This window comes from Phacochoerus africanus, chromosome 10 (assembly GCF_016906955.1).
Source record: "Phacochoerus africanus isolate WHEZ1 chromosome 10, ROS_Pafr_v1, whole genome shotgun sequence".
Taxonomy (NCBI): Eukaryota; Metazoa; Chordata; class Mammalia; order Artiodactyla; family Suidae; genus Phacochoerus; species Phacochoerus africanus.
In genome coordinates, this window is record NC_062553.1 from 108,251,748 (window position 1) to 108,275,940 (window position 24,193).

Below are 24,193 nucleotides of genomic sequence, written 5' to 3' on the forward strand. Positions count from 1 at the left end.
GTCTTAAACATTGGCTTTATACTTGAGAAACAAAAATCACTAAACTTTTTACCTTAGACACTTTCCCCAAAGTAAATCAGACAGAATAGTGTCAAAAGAATTTTTTTCTAATAAAGCCACTAAAAGTGTTGAGCTTTCAATGATCTCTTCAAAGAGGGAAAAAAAAAATTCTGAGCATGAAGCAAAGGGGGGAAAAATCACTATTACAAATATCATCAGATTTTACTACATAATCATTCAATATTTCTTGACTGTTTAAACATCTGGAGCAGAGGTTTCTAGCATAGGATGCCTCGCTGAACATAAATGTATCTTCTCCTTTCCTCCCAAAGCTCCTTTGGAACTTACAGTGAAGAATATAAAAGGGAATAAATACCTAATATCTCTGAAAACTGACATGAGGAAGTGAGGTATGGTCAAGGCTACAGTCAATGGAGTGGATTTTTGAAAAATAGGAATGGGAATACAACAATAGGAGGAGACTTTCACCCTCCACTCACATCAATGGACAGATCCTCTAAACAGAACATCAATAAGGTGACAGAGATCCTAAATGACCCAATAGAACACTTAGACTTAAATTGACATTTTCAGGACATTACATCCAAAAAAAAAAATTGGCATATACATTCTTCTCAAGTGCACATGGAATATTCTCAAGGATTGATCACATATGGGGCACAAAACTAACCTCAACAAATTCAAGAGTATAGAAATTATTTCAAGTATCTTCTCTGACCACAATAGCATGAAACTAGAAATCAATCATAGGAAAAGAAATGAGAAAAAAACTGATTACATGGAGACTAAACAACATGCCACTAAAAAACCAATGGGTCAATGAGGAAATCGAGAAGGAAATTAAAAAATACCTCAGGACAAATGATAATGAAGACACAACCATTTAAAATATATGGGATTTAAAATATATGGGATGCCACAAAAGCAGTGCTTGGAAGGAAATTCATAGCGATCCATGCCTTCCTCAAAAAAGAAGAAAAATCTCAAAACTGACAACTTAACTCACCACCTAAATGAATAAGAAAAAGAACAAGTAAAACCTGAAGTCAGCAGTGGGAAGGAAATCATAAAGATCAGAGAGGAAATCAATAAAATAGAGATTCAAAAAACAATAGAGAAAAAAATCAATCAAACCAAGAGCTGGTTCTTTGAAAAGGTTAACAAAATTGACAAACCTCTGGCCAGACTCACCAAGAAGAGGAGAGAAAAAACCCAAATAAACACAATAAGAAATGAAAAAGGAGAAATCACAAAAAACCATAAGAGAATACTTTGAACAATTATATGTCAACAAATTTGACAACTTAGAAGAAATGGACAACTTTCTAGAGACTTACAGCCCACCAAAACCGAACCAAGAAGAAATAGATCAACTGAACAGACCGATCACTAGAAATGAAATTGACTACATGCTAAAAACACTCCCTACAAATACAAGTCCAGGACCAGATGACTTCATAGGCGAATTCTACCAAATATACAAATAAGAACTTATACCCATCCTCCTCCTTAAACTTTTCCAAAAGGTTGAAGAAGGAACACTCCCAAAGACATTCTATGACACCACCATTACCTTAATTCCAAAACCAGACAAAGATACCTCCAAAAAAGAAAACAATAGGTCAGTATCTTTGATGAATATAGACACAAAAATTCTCAACAAAATTTTAGCCCAACTGAATCCAACAACAGTAAAAAAGATCATACGCCATTACCAGGTGGGATTCATCCCAGGTTCACAAGGATGGTTCAACATACACAAACCAATCAATGTCATATATCACATTAACAAAAGAAAATTTAAAAAACCCCACATGATCATCTCAATAGATGCAGAAAAAGCATCTGACAAAGTCCAACATCCATTCATGATAAAAACTCTTACCAAAGTGGGTATAGAGGGAACATACCTTAACATAATAAAAACCACCTACAACAAACCCATAGCAAATATAATACTCAATGGAGAAAAGCTGAATGCCTTCCCACTAAAATCTGGAACAAGACAAGGATGCCCACTCTCACCACTGTTATTCAATAGAGTACTGGAAGTCCTAGCCACAGCAATCAGACAAACAAAAGAAATAAAAGGTATCCAAACTGGAAGAGAAGAGGTAAAATTGTCACTGTATGCAGAAAACCCTAAGGACTCAACTCAGAAACTACTCAAACTGACTTACCAATGAATTCAACAAAGTAGCAGGATATAAGATTAACATTCAGAAATCAGTCACATTTCTGTATACTAACAATGAAATATTAGAAAAGGAATACAAAAATACAATACCTTTTAAAATTGTACCCCAAAAATTAAATACTTGGGAATAAAGCTGACAAAGGAGGTGAAAGACTTATATGCTGAGAACTATATAACATTCATCAAGGAAATTAAAGAGGATTCAAAGAAATGGAAAGACATTCCATGCTCCTGGGCTAGAAAAATTAATATTGTAAAAATGGCCTACTACCCAAAGCAATCTACAGATTCAAAGCAATCCCTATCAAATTACCTATGACATTTTCCACAGAACTAGAACAAACATCCAAAATTTTATATGGAACCACAAAAGACCCAGGATTGCCAAAGCAATTCTGAGGAACAAAAACCAAGCAGGAGGTAAAACTCTCCCAGACTTCAGGCAATATTACAAGGCCACAGTCATCAAGACAGTGTGGCAGTGGTACCAAAATAGAGATACAATCCAACGGAACAGAACAGAGAACACAGAAATAAACCTAGACACCTATGGTCAATTAATCTTTGACAAAGGAGGCAAGAATATAAAATGGGAAAAAGACAGTCTTTTCAGCAAGTATTGCTGGGAACCCTGGACAGCCGTATGTAAATGAATGAAACTAGAACACAACCTCACACCATGCACAAAAATAAACTCAAAATGGCTTCAAGACTTAAACATAAAAGACAAGACACCATCAAACTCCTAGAAGAGAACATAGGCAAAACATTCTCTGATATCAACCTTACAAATGTTTTCTCAGGTCAGTCTCCAAAGGCAACAGAAATAAAAGCAAAAATAAATCAATTGGACCTAATCAAACTGACAAGCTTTTGTACAGAAAAGGAAACCATAAAAAAAAGCCAAAAAGACAACTTACAGGATGGGAGAAAATAGTTTCAAATGATGCAACTGACAGGATGGGAGAAAATAATTTCAAATGATGCAACTGACAAGGGCTTAATCTCTAAAACACACAAACAACTTCTACAACTCAACAGCAAAAAAACCAACCACCCAATTGAAAAATAGGCAAAACACCTGAATAGACATTTTTGCAAGGAAGATATACAGATGGCCAACAAGCACATAAAAAAAGTTAAATATCACTGATTATTAGAGAAATGCAAATCAAAACTACTATGAGGTATCACTTTACGCCAGTCAGAATGGCCATCATTAATAAGTCCACAAATAACAAATACTGGAGAGGATGTGGAGAAAAGGGAACCCTCCTGCACTGTTGGTGGGAATGTAAATTCGTACAACCACTATGCAAAACAGTATGGAAGTACCTTTGAACACTAAATAACTACCACATGACCCAACAATCCCACTCTTGGGTGTATTTTCAGACAAAACTTTCCTTGAAAAGGACACATGCACCCACATGATCATTGCAGCACTATTCACAATAGCCAAGACATGGAAACAACCTAAATGTCCATCGACAGATGAATGGATTAAGAAGATGTGGTATATATACATATTGGAATACTACTCAGCCATAAAAACAAACAAAATAATGCCATTTGCCGCAATATGTAGGGAACTAGAGACTCTCATACTAAGTGAAGTAAGTCAGAAAGACAAATAACATATGATATCACTTATATCTGAAATCTAATATAAGGCACAAAGGAACCTTTCCACAGAAAAGAAAATCATGGACTTGGGGAACAGAATCTGGTTGCCACAGAGGAGGGGGAGGGAGTGGGATGGACTGTGAATTTGGGGTCAATAGATGCAAACTATTGCCTTTGCAATGGATAAGCAATGAGATCCTGCTGTATAGCACAGGAACTATGTCTAGTCACTTATGATGGAGCGTGATAATGTGAGAAAATAGAATGTATATATGTATGTGTGACCTTGCTGTATGGGTCACCTTGCTGTACAGGAGAAAATTGACAATACACTGTAAACCAACTATAATGTAAAAAGTAAAAATCATTAAAAAAGTGGGGGCAGCACCTTTGGCCACCATTTGAAAAAATCGTTTTTGGTTTTTTTTTTTTGCTTTTTAGGGCCACACTGGCAGCATATGGAAGTTCCCAGGCTAGGGGTCAAACTTGGAGCTACAGCTGCCAGCCTACACCACTGCCACAGCAGTGCAGGATCTAAGCCACATCCTCAACCTACACCACAGCTCGTGGCAATGCCGGATCCCCAACCCACTAAGCAAGGCTAAGGATCAAACCCTTGTCCTCATGGATACTAGTTGGATTCGTTTCCACTGAGCCATGACGGGAACTCCCTGTTTCTTTTCTATTAGAAGTGAAATTGTTAAGGACTCTGAATTGGAAAGCATACAGGAGAATGAATTATATAGGGGGAAAAAAGGACAAATACATAAACCACAGGAAGGAGCTTAGGTTTTGGAAAACCAACCATCCCAGCATCTCAGCAATTCACAGTCTCTCATTTAATTTAATTTTTTTGTCTTTTTAGGGCCACACCCACAGCATATGGGCTGCATCAGAGCTACAGCTGCTGGCCTATGCCATAGTCACAGCAATGCCAGATCTGAGCCACGTCTGCAACCTACACCACAGCTCACAGCAACACCAGATCCTTAACCCACTGAGTGAGGCCAGGGATCAAACCCGCAACCCCATGGTTCCTAGTCTGATTCGTTTCCTCTGCACCATGACAGGAACTCCCATAGTCTGTCATTTTAAATAAGAATTAATCAAAAGTGTTTTCACATTAAAGGAAAAACGAAACAAGGACTAATGGGAAATTTAAGATTGTGTCTGTATGTGGTGAGTCAGGCTCTTTAGAAAAATGGAGTGAATCATTTAATTCTCAAAGCAGATTATCTAGTTTGGCAAGTGGAATGGGCAAACTTCTCTGTGGTTTTAAGTTTCCTTGTCATTCAGCATTATATGGAGTGCAATAAGAAGAGAGAAATATATTAGTCATAACTGCGTCCACAGGGTGACCTTGGCACTCTATGAAATTCTTTGAGTAAATTCATCTCTCTTCAGGCATCTTCTATAAGTAAAGCCTTAGAATATGCCATCTGGTAAAAGAAAAATAAGTAAAAATAAATCCAGCAAAGTAAAAACTAATTAGGCATCATTACTACTACTTTGAAATAAATGTAAAATTTATTTATTTATAATCTCCAAAAGGGTAGAAACTATAGTAAAAGTTGATAACTTTTATTCCTGTTGTCTAACCATGCAGTGAGTGCTCAATAAAGATTTACTGAATGAATGACTATGATTGTGATTTTGAACCCGAATATGTATGTAGCTGGACCACAGGAACCTCCACTATGGCCTCATTTCTGTCTTTTAATTTTAAGTGAAGAAACTTGTAATTATATCTATTGCCTTACTTCTGAACAAAATCCTAAATCCAAAGTTTTGGCCTGAGGCACTGGAGCTATTTACACATTTGGATTATGGAGATTTCTGGGGTAATGAGTACTGGAGTTGGGAAGCGAAAGTATCAAGTCAAAGTATAGATTTCATTACAGATTTTCCTCAAGTCTAAGGGTCTTTTCTCATCTTATTTATTAACTTCCTACACATCCACAGCACTGTTGTAAATGGCCAAAAAAAAAAAAAAAACTTATTAAACAACAACTAGAAAATGAAAGGACTGGAATTTGTTGGATGCTCTACACAGACATATAAGAGATAACTGTAGGATACATTTTTCTTCTCTTTTCCAGTAACGGAATCATCTACTTTAGCTTGGCTCGTAGCCAAAAAGTCTAAAGATAATTCCCAGCCTCTCTAGGGGCCAGTTTTAACCACGTAAGTTAGGTTCAAGTACATGGACATGGGATGGAGATAGAGTGACATGTGCAATTTCTAATTTATGCCTTTAGAGATTTCATTTTTCATCTTCCTGCTGGTTGGAATGAAGATTTGGTAATGATTAACACCCTGAGCCACGGGACAGAAGTATAAACCAGGAAAGGTCTAACAACAATTACACCTGACGCCGTGGCACCAGAGTATCAGTCCTGCCTGCTTCTGCCTATTATAACCATGATCTATGAGGCAACTCAACTACCTTTCCTAGGTCATTGTTATTTGGAGACTCTGTTCCCATCACTAGAGTGACGAACCATCCCAGAACTGAGGGTATTTCCAGGATGTGGGAAAACTGGAATGTTTCAGTGCTAAAACTGGAAAAGTCCTGGACAAACCAGAAGGGGCTGGTCACCCCGCAGCTTGAAACTGATATTCTAACATAAAACTATCAATAAACAGCAGCTCTTGAAAATAGCTCTACTATGTACTATGTACCTTCCTTGCATTCCAGGCTTTATGAGCACCATTTCATTTATACTGAGACACCATACGAAGGTAAAAATAGTTGTTCCCATTTACAGATAAGGAGAATAAGATTGAGAATAAGATTGTGATAAGTTATCTAGTATATTACAGAGCTTCATGCCCATTTTGAATCCACTTTCATCACAACATGGGATGAAAGGAAGAAAAAGCTGAAAAAAAACATACTGTGACTGTGGACAAATTGGAAAACTCAACTTTGTTGCTAGACAGTTGTTAAACCGCCCAGGTTTGAACATTTATTTTTTATATACATAAGCAGCATCTTGTGTTCTGAAGTTCATTATGACTATATATTTGCAAGGAGATACCTAAATTCACACTGGAATGCAAACACCTTAACAACAGGGTCTACTGTACAGCACAGGGACCTACATTCAGTATCCTGAGATGAATCATAATGAAAATGAATATTAAAAAGAATGTATTTATATGTACAACTGAATCATTTTGTTCTACAGCAGAAATTAACACACACTGTAAATCAACTATGTCAATAAAAAAATGGGATATCATTTCATAGCTATTAGAATGGACATTATATAACAAAAAATTGTTAAAAGAGAAGAAGAAATGGGAACACTTTGACTTGGGGAGAGAAATTCAGAAAATTAAGGCCACCTGCTGTTGGTTAATGATTCCCTCCCACCCTCCAAAAAGTGGTGATCTGGCAATAGTCTGGTGTCTTTAATTAATTAAGAGTGCAATCTGGGTGAAAACCCTTTCAGTTGGCTGTTCTCAGTTAATAAAAAGAGGTGACTCAGATTTTCAAAGTCTGCCATTTTGTCAAATTAATAGTTTTGATTTGTTCAGAAAAAATAAAGATTTTTTTTCTCTATTTATTAAAAATGTATTTATTTATAGAAATTTTCCTTTATTTATTTATAAAAATGTCTTTGGAACTGCACAGCTTAACTAGAGAAATACAAAATACTGAAGGCAATAAACCATTTGCAATATCATTCAGAAAATCCAATTCTGCACTTGGGACTCGGATGAGGGCCAAGGGGAACACAAAGAAATATTTCTGCTGTCATTTGTTGTTGTTGCTGTTGTTCCAAGCTAGATGCACTCACCACTTTTCTATGCTGCCAGTATCTGTGGTTATCTCCTCCCAGCCATCTACACTACAGGTGGTGAAGCTGTAATGAGAAACTTGATGCTATTTGCTTATCAGTGATAGTGCGCCCAGGTCCACCTGGGATACTTCTCTGAAATCATCATGTAGGAAGGTAAGATAAAAAGAAGAGAGGAAAGCAAGCTACAATAATATGGGTACCAACAGACACTGCACTCAGTACCTAGTATGTAATACATATCCAGTTAATGATCGATGATGGAGATTAAATTTAAGCATATTAAACACAAATTTAATCATCTAATGAAATCATTTTCAAAAGTTCGTGTCCAAAAGAAACACCCGTGGTGCTAACATGCAGATTCCAGAGTCTTTTCAACACACCAGCTATTATAAATCTGCAAATCGGCAATGATAAGAAGCAGGTGGAGAATTTGGTGCACTTCAGCCACCAGATTGAGAGATAAGGATCTCATACTTAAGACTTCTGTGCAATAGAAGAAACACAAGTGATGCCTGCGTGTGTGGACCTGATAAGGCTCAGTTGTCCTGGGGATTCAGAAAAGGACAGTGCCCAGCCCTAGGTCCTGAGGAATTCCAAATGAACAAATAAATAATCCCCAAATATTTGTAAATGTCCTGTGACAAGGTACCTGCAATCTCTCAGGAGCACATGGATACAGTAATTTATAAGGACATGGCAATGCCTTTTAATTCTCATTCAGTTTAATATCATATATTCTACTTTCCAATTATGTCTAGATTACATAAATTGTAAGATACTCTGAAATATTAGTGTATTAGTAAAGTATTATCAATGTTGCTTTGGACAGATAATTTAAATAAATGTCAATATATATTTAAAATGTTGGTGTTTTGGATATGAGTCATTTTTGGGTAACCTAAAACTGTCTTTTCAGGTGGCTCACATTTCAAGTTGTTCATATTATGATAATAATATTTTCAGTGATCCTATCATGAAGTCCCTATAACTAAAGAAAAAAATACATATATATATTTATGGGGTGCATCTCTAGATGCCCAAATCCAGAGCTTTTGTAATTTAAGCCAAGTCATTCAATTTCTCTGCACCTAATTTCCTTCATCTACCAGGTAAGGATATTAAATTAGATGGTCCCGAAGATCACTTACAATTCTAAAGCTTATTGAAAAATGGGATTAAGAATAGCTTTAATGAGACTGATATGACTGGGTTCATAAAAGCAATTAAGACCAGATCAATGGATGCTAAGAAGAAAAAAAAATGAAGAAAAATTCACCCAGATTTTAAACATTCTGTTCTAGAGAGTCTTTACTGTAAGACCAATTTCATATACTGTTAAAATGCAATTCTGATTCAGTATGTCTGGTATGGGCCTCAAATTATTTCTAACAAGCTCTCCTTGCCGCAGGACACTGCAGGTGCACGCACTACACTTTGGAGATCAAAGATTTAGGGTAAAGCCTGGAGGCAGAATGAAGAGTAATGAAACATAGACACTAATGTGGTCAAACAGCCAACAATACCAATAACCTATTGGAAAACAAATGATTTTTTAACCATACATACACAAAAAACAATCTGCTTAATGGAAGGACCTAACAGACCTAATATACAATTGTTTTTTTAAGGAACTGATATGTGGTAGGTGAGCCAGTCTCAAACAGATGGCTACACTCCAGTGGCTCTCAACCCTACGTGTTCTTTATAATCACCTGGGTAGCCTGTGACAAGTGGAGATGCACCTGCTGGCCCCAATCTGGATCAATTAACTCAAAATTCCTGAAGATGAAGCCTATGTCTTAGTATTTTTTTCTTATTAATGTTCCCCAGGTGATTATGATATTGAGAACCATTAGGCTACACTTACACAAAGTCATCGCAAAACACACAAAAGTAAACTAATCCCACTCACTTTTTATTGTTGACTTCTAATAAACTGAGGAGTGTGTGTGTGTGTGTGTGTGTGTGTGTGTGTGTGTGTTGGCAGAACTAAGACTACTTGAATACCCCTAAACAAACAACCAATTAGTAAATAAAATACAATATCATGAATTTAGGCTATAAAAACTCACCAGGAAAGTATTAACCAGGGAAATATTTGGAAATTTATAGTGAATTTTCCTTTCAATCCTAAAACGATTAGAAATTATTTCATCACCTGAGAAAACTGGAACCAATTATATTTAGTATCATAGGTCAGTGGTTCTCAAACTGGAGCATGCATCAGAGTCAGCTGAAGAGCTTGTTATAACAAAAAACTGTTAGGCCTGTTCTCAGTTTCTGACTCTATAGATCTGGGACTGGCCCAAGAATCTGCACACCTGACAAATTTCTAGGTGATGCTGCTGCTGGTCCAGGGGCCATTTTGAGAATCACTGATAGAGAAAAAACAAGTACAATTTCTAAAGATGCAATTTTACAGATATAGATATACAGAGATGTGTGGGCTTCTTTTTCTGCACCTCCTCAAGACCAGCTTGGTACCAGTTATCTCCATGCTACTGCATCATGTGAACAACATTCAGCAAACAATAGGAAACTGTTTTGATTCTGATCTCATCCTTAAACAAATGAGAAAAGTTTCAGAAATCATACAGCTTAGTTTGTATGATGCTTGAAGTGTGACAGATTTCTTTCTTTAAAAAAAAAAAAAAAGCTCCCCTAAAAAACTGATGTTGATGTTTTCAAATCTTTCATTAGGCCTCTTAAAACTCTCTTTCACTGGGATTTTAATTAGCAGAATACCACAGTGAATGCGGAAAAAATCCAGATCAAATGAATGTTCATCTTCTCCCACAATGGGACAAAATCCCATGTAGGGGAAAAAGCTTTTCAACACATCATTACTAGAGAATCTTCAGGCTTCAGAAACTTACTAGGATCACAAAAGATCATAGGATTGATTCTCATACTTATTAGGTGATAACCTTTCTTTAGTATCACTAGTTTAAGCGGATTTTTAACATCTATATTAACATTAGCGAAAGTCACAAAATAAATCCCCATGTGATGTCTTAAACCTGTTTGGGGATCCAAAATGTCTGCCTAAATATAAGCAAAATCAAATTTAAAAAAAACTGTGGATATTTCTCTACTCAATTCTTTGCACGTCTCAGAGAATAAATAAATAACAAACTTCACTGCTGTCTCATAAAATGCTAGTAAAATCACAAACAGAAAGTTGTTATGGAATGTGAGACAAAACAGCAAAGTTATATTCCTTAGAGGAAGATTTTGGTAGGTTCTGCAGAAAGACAGAATGCATTTCCCTATGCACACAACCTTATTAACAAGTAAAAGCATAGTTTTGTGGCTTCTAATCATCTAGGATTATACCTGATACTCAGCACAATGAAGCAAGTCCAGAGAAGTCTTTTGTGTTATCACTGCCATTGTTAAGAGTCTTGCAAACATAATATAAATATACTTAAACATTGGTACTGAACATATTTGTTATGAAATGGTACCAAATATTTTTTAAAATATGTATTTTCATATTTTGTGAAGTAAATCAGAGAATGAGTCTAAATCTCAATTTAAAATTTAAGAGAACTGAGTCTAAACCCTCTCATTCGTGTTGAAAAGGACAAGGTCTCCAGAGGTCATTCCCAAGCATCCCTGGGCTAGTTCATAGTTACTCACTGGCAGAGTTAGAACTACCACTCAGGTTTCCTGGGTCCTAATCCAGTATCTCTTACCTGTACCACATAAAGACTTTAAAATTGCCACAGCCACATGTCAGATAATAGACTCTTTCTCACATTCTGGGATATACACATCAAATCAGTGGTCTTTGAAAAGCCTTAGTAATAACATTCCTATGCTTTTATACATAACATCTTTAAATTTTATACTTGATTTAAAAACATCACCATGTATTTTGGGTCTAAGGCAGAAAAGTTGTATCATATAATAGGCTGCTTGTGAATGAATGGCTGAATTAATTCTTACATGTTACAGATGCTTACTATACAAATCTCCAGGAATTCAACATGCCTAGTTCCAAATTCCTCTTCAAGGCCCTTGTGAGCAAAGTAGGAATAGGAGTAGGAATGCATTGACATGGTATCCAAAATGAGAAGGTGATTTATTTTTAGTGGTAAAAATAATGATGAGAAAGCATAAAGCATTTAGGGTCCATATACAGGATGATTTGAATAAAATGACCAGATCCTACTCTAGTGATGGGCAGACTCTACACTCCCACACACTCACCTCCACCCATATTCTTACCTCGACAATGTGTAAGCCAATCCCTGGGATCTCTCCTCTGAACTTCCCACCAAAGGCAGGGACATTATCTCCGGGAAGGCAGACAAATATAAGAGGAGAAAAAGAATGGGACAGCAAAGAGGTGAAGCAGGATAGACAGAGGACCTTGTTTCTGTGTATTTTTCATCGTTCAGAAATTTGATCAAAAAGTATATTCTAAAGCATATGCTCAAATAACGTCTAACTAACCAAAATAGGTTACCTCTCAATGCTCTTAAGAATTATTTAAAATTGGCAAATAATATACAAGTGCCACACACTAAATGACTGGACCTTAGCAATCCCACTCCTGTCCCACATGTGGACAAAACTACAATTCAAAATGATACATGTACCTGCATGTTCATTGCAGCACTATTCACAACAGCCAAGACATAGAAACAACCTAAATATCCATCAATGGATGAATGGACTAAGAAGATGTAGTACATATACACGACAGACTATTACACAGCCATGAAAAAGAACAAAACAATACCACTTGCAGCAACATGGATGCAACTAGAGGTCCTCATACTAAGTCAGAAAGAGAAAGACAAATACCATATGATATCACTTATATGTGACATCTAAAATGTGGCACAAATGAACATATCTACAAGACAGAAACAGACTCACATAGAGAACAGACTTGTGGTTGCCGAGGGGGAGGGGGAGAGAGCAGAAAAAAACTGGGAGTTGGGGTTAGTAGATGCCAACTATCATATTTAGAATGGGTAAACAATGAGTTCCTACTCTATAGTACAGGGAACTATACCCTATATCCTGGGATAGAACATGACGGAAGACAATATGAGGAAAAAAATGTATATATTTGCATGACTGGGTCATTTTGCAATAGAGCAGAAATTGGCACAACACTGTAAATCACCTACACTTTAAATTTAAATAAATGAAAGAAAGAAACAAACAAACTGGCAAATAACAGTCAGGTATCACTTCTCATTAATGGTCTTACCCAACCTGCTAATTTCCTTTTTTTTTTTTTCTGCTGAAGATATTTTGTAAAATCTATTCTTATTCCTAGTCTTGCCCAGAAGGATATGGAAGAGGAGACATTCTGAACCAGAGACCTTTGGCAACTACGAAAGGAGGAAATAAGCACAGAAGAGGGAAAGGAACTCAGCCTGGGCCTGTGCTTTCAGTTAATTAACATAAAAGGTCTTATCTGGGGGGTGAGGCAGGAGAAGGGAGCAATCTGAATGCTTCCTAATATGTGTAATCATCCCTTTCTCCAACTACTGTTTCTTGACATTAGACATAACAAATATAAATACAAAATAAAGACTAAATACACTTAATCATTTGTCATTACTTTCTCTTAATGCTTTTCCTAGAATTAGCTGTGAATGTACTTCTACCCACCAGAAGCTCTAGGGAAATTTTAAAAGAAAAATCTACTAAACCATTATAAATTTTGTAACGAAGAATTCAAAAACCCTTCTACAGACCAACATTTTTTTGTTGCTGTTGTAACTAAATGATACAGCAGTCTATATAGAGCATTTCATTTAAAAACAAAGTAAGGGAACATTTCAAGTTTGAATGATACAGTTTGGGGAAGAAAAAGGAAAAAAGCATCAATATACATACAGGATTTTAGGGACTTTACTGCTTTATGAGTCACTGAAGGTTATCATTCAATAACGTTTAAGTATCTTATCTCTGATTAGCATGTTTGTCCATGGCCTTATGCGGAAACTAAGAGCAAAAGTCCACTCTCCAATAGCACATACTCTTCTTAAAGGGAGAAGTCACATAACTAAGTGTTCAAATATCATGAATGCTTGCAGAAATGAAAGTCAGAGAAAAGTAAAAGAGACTGGGAAGCAACATTCTGAGGTGGGATTTGAGTGTGGAAACAGTGAAGGATGAGAATTTGAAAGCACAGAGGGAAAAAAGCAGGAGAGTTCAGGTCAGGGGATATCCTGCAGCAAATGCCTAGAGATAAATGGAACCCCTTAAATGGAATTCTGCTTGGGAGTAGGAAGAAGAAAATAAGAGTGATCAGAAGGCAGCCAGGTTAACAGAGAGCCCTGTGGGCCAGGATTTCCATGTGAAAATGAATGGCCAGGAGCCCAAGTTCAAATAAATCCCCTGCAGACTGTTGTGGTGACTTCCTGATCTCTGTCTCCCTAGGTCATGGTTTTTAAGATGTGACTACTTACTGGACAATGTTCAGAGGATAAAATGATAGAATGTATGAGTAAGCGATTTGCAAACTACAGAAAAGCTGTATGAAGGTAACATTTTGCTATTGTTCAAAGAAACTGGATATTTCCAACCTAAAGGTAGTGCAGAGACTGGTGACTACAACATTTCCCCACCACCATTCTTAGTAAACCTCAGCCCTGAGCCAGTATTCTTTCTTTTGGATACTGAGGATCACAGGTATTTGTTTTAATTAAACTCATTCTCAGATCATTACTAGGGTTTCCTGCTATGATGCACCAGGTTCACACAAAGCCCACCTAGGCCACTGAAATACTTGTCCTTTTCCTCTGGTTCTTTTCCCTCTTCTACCACTGTTTTTCCTTTCCCACTCTCCATCTTATTCTAATTCCGTTTCTTATTTACTTCTCCTTCCGGTTTCCTTTACTCTCACTTTAGCTCTATTAAGACAATTGTCACAATTGCCCCTGAAGTATTTTAAAAGCCAAAACCAAAACAAACAAACAAAATAAGTCAGTGATCAGCATTAATATTCCTTAAAATAGTTTCACCCTTGACCTTTCCCACAAATTTCACTGCACCCCCTCCCCTTCTAAAGAGATAGGCAAACCTGTTTGACTAGTTTTCCTCTAAATGGTGCTCTCCCGATTGGCTGGTGAGTACAAATGAACCAAAGGTACAGCAGCACAAATGCAAAGGCTATGTAAAGCACGTGGCCTTCTTCAGAAGAAGCCAAAGAGAAAGGCCTGTCCCCCCAGTCTCAGAGCAGCTCTCAAAGTGGGAAGGCCACACCGCTGGATGGCTCACTCCATTACTAGTTAATTAAAAGAAAATCAAATTCTTCCTGTCAATGCCTTTCTCTTGTGAATAAGGGATGTTACAATGCAGATGAAGTCTAACATCAGAGTAAGCCTTTATGTCCCAAGTTTAAGATGTTTAAGACGGTAGATACCACTATATTTACCATGTGGTACAGAGGTGTGCCCAAGATTTCTTGTTGTTGCGTGTGTTTGTCTAACTCCATTAGTAAAATTTGAATTTGCAGAAGAGAGAAACGAAAATGGGATTCCTTTTATAGAAAGATGTATTCTGAGATGGCTTTAAAATAGCAAAGTCTCTGGGTACCTTTACAATATGATATGCTTTAAAATCACTGTTCGTATTTTTTTGGACTGTCAACTATTGTAAACATGTGGAAAAGTATAAAGATTAATACAGAAAACATCTATATACCCTTCACCTACATTTTAAAAGAGTTGAAATTTTGCTTTATTTTCAGGAGTTTTGAAATTTTAAAATTCTATAAATATGATTCAATTTATAAAAACTAAATTTTATACACCTTTTCAAGACCATATTATAAAAAATATCTGTATTCTCAATTCTACTTTTCACAAATTTTTTTTAAATCCGTAGGAAAATACTGTTTAAACTAAAACATCTCACTTGGAGGAAAATCAGTCCCATGGTTACTATTAAAGCAAGTTACAGCCAATATAATAGCAAAAAGATAACTCGGTGTCTTAAAAAATTTCAAGTATTAAATGTCTTCAAAACAGAATTGAAAAGCGCAAAAAAATTTACACAAATGTTTATATTCATAATATTCCCAAATTAGGCAAATATTTATTAAATCAGGAATAATGTTAACTTAGTGAACTGGAATACCTGTGGATGCATTTCTATTATCTAAATCAAGTCAAGGGAAATTATACCTCCAATATAGTGATTGTTTCCATTATTCATAATTCAGACAAATAGCACAAAGCTATTAGCAAAATACACAGTATCTCTGAAATGTTCCTAAATATGCATTCTTTCTATCAAATTCAAACGGCTTAATACTTAACAAAAATTTCCAGCCAGAGAGTAGGAATTGACTCCGGTATATACCCTACCATTCACAAATCCAAAGGTTCTGTTTTGTTTGAGCTCTGCACTCCTAACGCTGACCTTACAGCTAAGTCAATTTCATTGTGGTATCTGTCTTCTCTGTAAGAGAGTCCTGAGCAGGACAGCATAGTCTAAAACTGAGTTGGTGCATATCCAACATGGAACTGTCAGAAGTTCTAAACTGAAAGTCACCTACACAAAACACTGTGCTTTCCAAGAGTGGGACCACACACTCAGGGAGTTAGCTCAACAGACTGAAACTCAACTCCAAAACTGAATGGTCCTAGTAACAAGTATAGGTAGAGAACTTTGGGGAAAGAACATCATCAAAGGTTTAAAACTACATACACAATGGACTTCAGTACACCTTAAAAATACTACACATCTAATTTCATTTTCCTCAAGACAGTTATTGGATGCCCTTAAAACTAAGTACTACTTTACATGCTATATAAGCAAGTAAGTGGTGAATACTGAAACAGAGTTACTAATTTAAAGGGAATAATAAATACTTACAACCAACTAATCATTAAGATGCCTAACAACTAATTAGTAAGCATTATGCACTGTGTTTGACTGCTGATTGTTCTGCAAACCAGTTCATATATGCAAATATTTTGTTCAAACACCTACTAATTACAGGGTAAAAAATCCATATACATATATTAAAATAGAAATCTCTGAGTTCCCTGGGCCTCAGTGGGTTAAGGATCCTGCTTGTCACTTCTGTGGCTTGGACTCGATCCTTGGCAGCACACTTCTGTGTGCTATGAGTATGGACAAAAAAAAAAAAAGAATCTAATTTTAAATGTTTATCTCTAACATAAAGCACTACTTTATCCAAACAGAGAAAATACTAAGGATAAAAGTAGGGATTTTAAAATACTACTATTGTCGGCTCAATTTAAGAAATCCTTATTACACAGGTTAATACTTGGTTTCCACAGTTGATTTTTAAGACCCCTTAAGATACGGAAGTACTTCTGAATCCCAAACATGAAATTACATTTTATTCAGCTATAATATCTAGCTTGTTTTGGTTGTTTTTGTTTATAGTTATTTTATTTTATTTTATATTTTATTTTTTCCATTATAGCCGGTTTACAACGTTCTGTCAATTTTCTACTGCACAGCCCGGTGACCCAGTCACACATACATGTATACGTTCTTTTTTCTCACATTATCATGCTCCATCACAAGTGACCAGACATTGTTCTCAGTTTATACAGCAGGATCCCACTGCTTATCCATTCCAAAGGCAATAGTTTGCACCTATTAACCCCAAATTCCCAGTCCTTCCCAATCCCTCCCCTTCCTCTTGGCAACCACAAGTTTGTTCTACAATAATAGTAGACTGTTTATAGTTCTTCTAAAATGAATAATCCTTGCCCTTTATTATCAAAGAAACTAGAACTCACTTAAACATTAAGAAACTTTAAATAAGACGTTAAGAATGTCTATGATTTTAACAGATGCTTTTAAAAAGCAACAAGGATGCTATGGACCCTCCAAGGCTGGTGGAAGCATGGCTTGTTCTGAGGAAGCTAACATCTCCCCAGGTGCAATCCCCTCTTGCTTCAAGGAATATGTTCTAGGAGTTCCCATCATGGCACAGTGGAAACAAATCCAACTAGGAACCATGAGATTGCGGGTTCAACCCCTGGCCTTGCTCAGTGGGTTAAGGATCCGGCACTGCTGTGAGCTGTGGTGTAGGTCGCAGATGTGGCTCGGATCCCGCGTTGCTGTGGCTCTGGCGTAGACCTGCAACTGCACCTCCAATTAGACCCCTAGCCTGGGACCCTCCATTTGCTGCGGGTGCAGCCCTAAAAAGACAAAAAAAAAAAAAAGGAATATGTTCCTGTGGCTCTCTGGTCCCTTCAAAATTCTGAGTTGCCTCTATCGTACTGGGTTCCTGCTCAAAAGCTCTAAATGTGATCAAGTTTCCATCTTAAGCATAAATTTTAACCACCTTCCCTAAACCCTGAGAGCAAGTACACTGAAAACATTAGTGTCTACATACCTCCTAATCTCCAAATCCAAGTTCTGCTTTCCATAAAACAGTGAGCACTTATTGAACACAAACCAGTAAACTTTCAGCCACTGAACCTGACAGACTATCTCCTGTGATCTTTACAGTGGCCCTAGGAAGTCGCACTTTGATCCTCATTACGTTACATGAGGAATGGGAACTAAATTCTGAGTTCAAGCTCACGGAGCTATCAGGAGCAGAACCAGAACTGTTCGACACTCCTCATTTTAGTACTTAGCCTCTCACTTCTTGAAATTTTTTCCTCCTTCAGCTACTAAAAGCTATTCTGCTCTAATTTTCCTCCAACTTACACTTGCTACATTCTCATTTTTTACTGCTCCTTATTTCTCCACCCAACTCTTTGATTTTAGATCTCCCCAGGCCACTATTTCCCTCTTCACTGTCTAACCTACCCTAGAAAATCCACTGACTTGCTTTTATTTTATTTTTGCAACCACCTATATACTGAAAATAGCTAAAGCAGTCCATTCATCCACCCATCCATTCATCTATCCATTTATCTACCTACCTACCTAGTAGCCCAGACCTTCTCCTCATAACTTCTGCACAATGATCCCCTGGACACTCACCTCTAGCTGAATATTCTACAAGCATTTAATATTCCACACATCCAAAACTGAACTCTTTCATCCCTGGTCCTTGAATCTGCTTCTTCGTTAAAGTCCCTACTCCACCCTCCCGTAACACCCACCATCTAACCAGTCACCTATCCTTGACATTCCACCACCTCCACATCTGTGTGACGAAACCCTTTTCTTCATCTCACTGCCACCACTTTGGTGTAAGATCCTGAATTGCTCTTAATAAGTCACTTCAATAGCTTCTAACCTGTTATTCCTGTCTCACACCTCAGATCCACCCTTCTAGTCTATAGAGAAATCTGTCTTTTCATCATACCACTCTTTACCTTTTTTTTATTTTTAGTATTTTTTTTATATTTAGTATTATTATTTTTTTTAATTTTTAGGGCAGCTCTGCCAGCATATGGAAGTTCCCAGGCTAAGGTTCGAATATGAGCTACAGTGCTGGCCTACGCCATAGCCACAGCAATGCCAGATCCTTAACCCACTGAGCGAGGCCAAGGATCGAACCTGCAACCCCATGGTTCCTAGTCAGATTCATTTCCACTGAGCCATGATGGGAATTCCTCATCCTATCACTCTTGTTTAAAACAAACTTGAAGAGAAAATGGTCTTGGGATGGCAAATAGGCCACTATGATTTTGCCTGTTTCTACACTGATTCCTCTGTTGTCACTTTCTCTATGGAACCTCTCTAGTTTTCTGTCCCCAGGTAGAACTGGCCACTTCCAAATGTCTGTTCAGGGCACTCTGGATATCTCAATCACACCTTTACATAAGGTACAACACTATATTTCACTTACAGAAGGAAACTTGTTTTCTTTCTTTCTTTCTTTCTTTCTTTCTTTCTTTCTTTCTTTCTTTCTTTTTTTTTAGGGCCACACCTGTGGCATATGGAAGTGCCCAGGCTAGAGGTCAAAACTGAGCTATAGCTGCTGGCCTACACCATACCCATAGCAATATCAGATCCGAGAGGCATCTGTGACCTACAACACAGCTCATGGCAACACTGGATCCTCAACCCACTGAGCAAGACTGGATTGAAAGCACACCCGCATGGATACTAGTCAGGTTCCTTACCACTGAATCACAACAGAAACACTGAAGCAAACTTGTTTTCTAAATCCTCTTAAACCTTGAGCCCTCCCGCAGTCTTGAGTGTCTGAACATCCTCAACATAGTGCCCAATGCGTAGTATGCCTTTGATAAATATTTATGGAATAAAAGATGTTTGTGAAATGCCTTAGATTAGGAAGACATGATCAGCACTGTTTTCAAGACGAAATTAAACAACTTTATTCAAACTCATTTGATTATGCAGCTCCTCCATAGGTAGGTATGCAAAATAATATTGAAATGATTCAGCTAGCTTCAAGCATGGGCATCAGGATTTCAAATCACACTTCTTATTCCTGGCTTCCAGAGTAGAGAAATACTGCCAACATTACATACAACTAGTCAATTTCAATGGCAGAAAGCAGGAGGTAAAACATTATCATATACATAGTTCTAAACAGACAATCTGGGGCTATCATAAGAAAAGTAAACTTCTTAAAAACCTGCTTCAATTCTCAGAAAAGCAAAAATTTTCCAGAAGATTGAATGCCTGAAATTAAAAGAATAAATTCCAAAAATCTTATAATCAAACTTTTCTATTTAAAAACACATTAAAACCGTTTATATAGAAGTTACCCTTCTAGGAACTTCAGCCATTTAGCTCACTCTCTAGCCCAGAAACAAAGGAGGAGAACAGTGAGTATCTGTCACAAAGTACACAGGCTTTATACTCAAGCAATAGCCCACATCATTTTAGGAAAAAAAAAAAAAAGACAACAGATAATACAGCAGCAGGGTCGCTCACAGTCTGACAGCAACAGAAAGTGATAGCCGATAACAGAAAGAGGACCCAGAAAAACCATAAAAAGAAGAATAGTACTTCTGTCTCCATTCTAGTATTGCAACTGGGCAGACTGAGACAATTTTATTATAAACAAAAACAGCTCTATGTACCTCAAGGAATAGCACTATTTAATTCTTTATGAATTCATGTTCATAAAGACAACCTAACAAAAAAATTAACTTACACCCTGGGGAGAAAGTTAGCATGCAACAGTTAGAAATTGCTCGTTTTAATAGCTAAATTTTTTAAATTTCAGTAATTAATGCTGGAATGGGTCAGCTATTTCGAAAAAGTGCTTATGTAAATACATAACAACCCAGATGGTGTCAAATAAGTGAGATATTATTATATACTGCAAAAAGAATCATAAGCTCTTACTCTCCTGGTATGCTTTACAAATCTACTGTCAATGAAACAGCATTAAGTCAATATTATCTGATAAACAAGCACATAAATAACTTTCAAAAGGAGTTTGAGAATTGAGTGTGTGGTTATTTTCTTCCTCTGCCGTCAATATTTACACAGTAATTAATTTACTATTAATTATTCATAACAAACTATGAAATGTTTTAAGTAATTTAAATCAAGTTGGAACTGTCAAACTCTTTACACATAGAAAAAGATTTTACAAAAAACAAAGTCTGTTACAAATATTGTTTACTCTGTTGGTTTAGTTATTCTAATGTGTGTACCAGGCATTAATTCAACAAACATAAAGCTCTGGAAATTTTAGATTTAAAAAGAGTTTGGAGCTTTACAGTAGTATTACCTAGGGAAAGTCACAAATACAGTTTTTACTCAGTTTTATATCCAAGCTACTAATACACTATTATTAAATGCCAGGGCACTATGCTTCAGTATAGTTTTTACTTTTTTTTGTTTGTTTTTGCTTTTGAGGGCTGCACTGGGGGCATGTGGAAGTTCCTGGGCTAAGAATCAAATCAGCTGTCAGCCTGTAGATCTTCACCACAGCCAAAGCTGGATCCTCAACCCACTGATCTGGGCCAGGGATAGAACTAACATCCTCATGGACACTAGTGGGGTTCATTTCTGCTGAGCCACAACAGGAACTCCCTGTAGTTTTAAAACATTTCTATAGTACTAAATCATACAACACAAGATGTCAAGTTTACCTTGTGGGTGGCAAGCAAATCAAATATACCCGAGTATTTCCCTCTGGAATTATCTAAAATAGTGGTTGAACAGAGACATTGCAAAAGCAAAACCTCAAACTGCCAGCAGATAGTTTCTATAGGACAAAACTAAATTCACTGTTCCTCATTGAGACAGAAAAAACACAGGCTGATTTGTGATTTAATTCAATCAACACAAAGTTCTGGACTCCCTTACTATTTAATACTCCTAAAACTACTAAAATACCAGTTAAAGAGCACTTTCCATCCTCTTTCAAGTAGCATACCCGCCCCCCCCACCCCGGGACAAGTGGAAATAAAGCACACCAACTAACTACACCAATTCTAGGTGTTCTTTTTTTTTAACATGAAATTATCAGAAATAGAAACAGCCGACTTGCCATCTAGCCAAATTGACACACCTTCGTGTCATTAATTTTGAAACACTCATTATACAAGGTGACAGCCTGTGGGACCTGAAGGCTTGTACAGTGGTGGTTTATTTACTACCTTTTCTGAGTGGAACCCACCTGAAATAAAAAGGCTGTCTATTCCTAACACTGGTACATAATGGAGATGACTCAGGGTCATTCCTGGTTAAGAATGCCACTCCTTCCCCCTGTGATCCGCCCTCTCTCTCTCTGGAGAGCGAGTTAACACAATCTAGTCTTAGGAGTTTGTTTGTGGAACACTCAGAAGTTCTCTCAATCTCCCCTCCCCCGACCTATGCCCCATGCTTTAAGATGATGGGAAACAGGGGTGGAGGTACAGAGGTGGTCCTTTCCCCAAGGAATTGCTGCAGAGCAGCACGTTCCCCTACTCAACTTCATCTACCTTCAATTAAACCAACGATTTTATACATACAGACTGGGTAACCCCCTTGCCACACGTCACTGTCCTTTTGTCCAGTCGCACTGCATATACCTGCGCCCTTCGATGCAGTTTGTCTCATCCAACTCCAAACCATGAATCCCAAGGCCCTGTGCCGCTCCTCCAGCCCGTGGAAGGCGCCCTACTTCCTACAGAGCGTCCTTCTCTCATCTCCCCTTTAACTCCCAACATGCTTCTCTAAAACAAGGGCACGCCATATGGTTCCCCCATCAGCGCGGGGACTCTGCCACTACTGTCCATTCCCAAGGGTCTCACGGGCATGTGGCCTTGAAAGATCCCTGTGAATGTGCAGCCCCAAGACGCCCCCCCACCAGGTCTAGTTCCCCCTCAGGGAGAGGAGCCAGTAGAGAGTTGGAGAGTTCCCGAACCACCTCCGGGTTCTCCATCCCTGGCGAGCGACGGACTCCCGCCTTGGAGTTCCGCGGTGCCAACCCCTCCAGGGTCAAGTGCAAGGTCCTCGGATCCCTCAAGGGCTATCTCCTCTCTTCACCTGCACGCACCAAGGCAAGAGGACCCTCAACCGGGTGCCATATGGGAGGGAAATGAGTGCGGGCGCGACCCCGGCAGCCTGGAAAAGATCTTTACAACCCCGACCCCACACCTAAGTCTTTCTCCCCACCCACCTCATTCCATAACTGCCTCAACCCAACCCCGTTTGCACTTTCTGATCCCTACCCTCCGCCCCCGGATCGCAGTCATTCGCCCAGCACTCACCTCAGAGAGCAAACAACGCCCCTCTCCTTTTGCCAGCCCGCCCCCCTTCCGCCCTCTGGAACGGCGTGGTTTCTCTGTTTACCTCGGCTCTTGGCTGCTGCGCGTGAGTTTAAGTGTGTCTCCGCCGCGTAATTGTATCCGGGGACAGAAGGGACCCGTGTTTGTGCGCTGGATCAGGTGTCGCCGCCTTCGGGGGCTTGGGGGTCTTAAGGGAGGCTGCAGAGTTAGTGTGTTACCTTAGGACGGACTCTCTGGGCTCACAATTGATGGCAAAGCTTTAACCGTGACCTCTTTCGGGTCCGCAGCGCGCCCGCTCCTCCGCTGCTCCCCGCGGGCGGCCGGGCCTCCCCAGCTGCGCCCCGCCCCGCCCCGCGCGCGGCTTGCGGAGCAAGAGCTCGCCCCTCTCCTCCCGCTCTTGCTTCAGCGGGGCACTACGCGGGCCGCCCAGCGCTCAGCCTCGCATCACACGCCTGGGGCTGTGAGCGCCTCCTGCCCCATCGGCTGGGGCATGGATGCGGACGCGCCTTCGTGCCACGCGCTCGCCGGCTGAGCAAGGCGTAGAGTTCTGGGACTGGGATGCTCGCGGGTCGAGCGGTGGTAGCGGGGAGGCTGGGACGCTGAGCCCTCTGGTGCTGCAGCTGGGAACCCTGGGACCGGCACGTGGCCCCGCCCCCTGTTCCCCCTAAGAGGCTTGCCCTGTGCCCTCTCCGCCACCTTCCGTCTGGTCCCGGTGCCCGCCTTTTTTTGTGTGTGTGCGCAAATATGCGTGGTGTGGTGGTTGTGCGCCTTCTCTACCTCCCTAACCCATTAAAAAGTTGCACTTGGGCAAGGAGATGGAGGAGATACAAGAAGGAGAGGTGGGGGTGGCGCTTAGGGTATATGCCACCTGCCTTGTGAATTGGAAAGCGATAGAAAACACGAGTTTAGGGATC

The 24,193-nt window shown here is 38.7% G+C and overlaps 1 protein-coding gene across 2 annotated transcripts in view; it reads right to left on the reverse strand.

Moving 5' to 3' along the window:
- The window catches only part of UGT8 (UDP glycosyltransferase 8), a 78,920-nt gene extending 55,026 nt beyond the window's left edge, over window positions 1-23,894 (reverse strand). Inside the window, exon 1 of one of the 2 annotated variants that reach the window (XM_047799276.1) lies at window positions 23,344-23,894. The gene's annotated coding sequence lies outside the window, so the exon portion shown is untranslated. Of the gene's footprint in view, window positions 1-23,047; window positions 23,102-23,343 lie in introns of those variants that run through there. The other variant, XM_047799277.1, reaches the window with a different exon arrangement.
- Window positions 23,895-24,193: the final 299 nt, after the last annotated feature.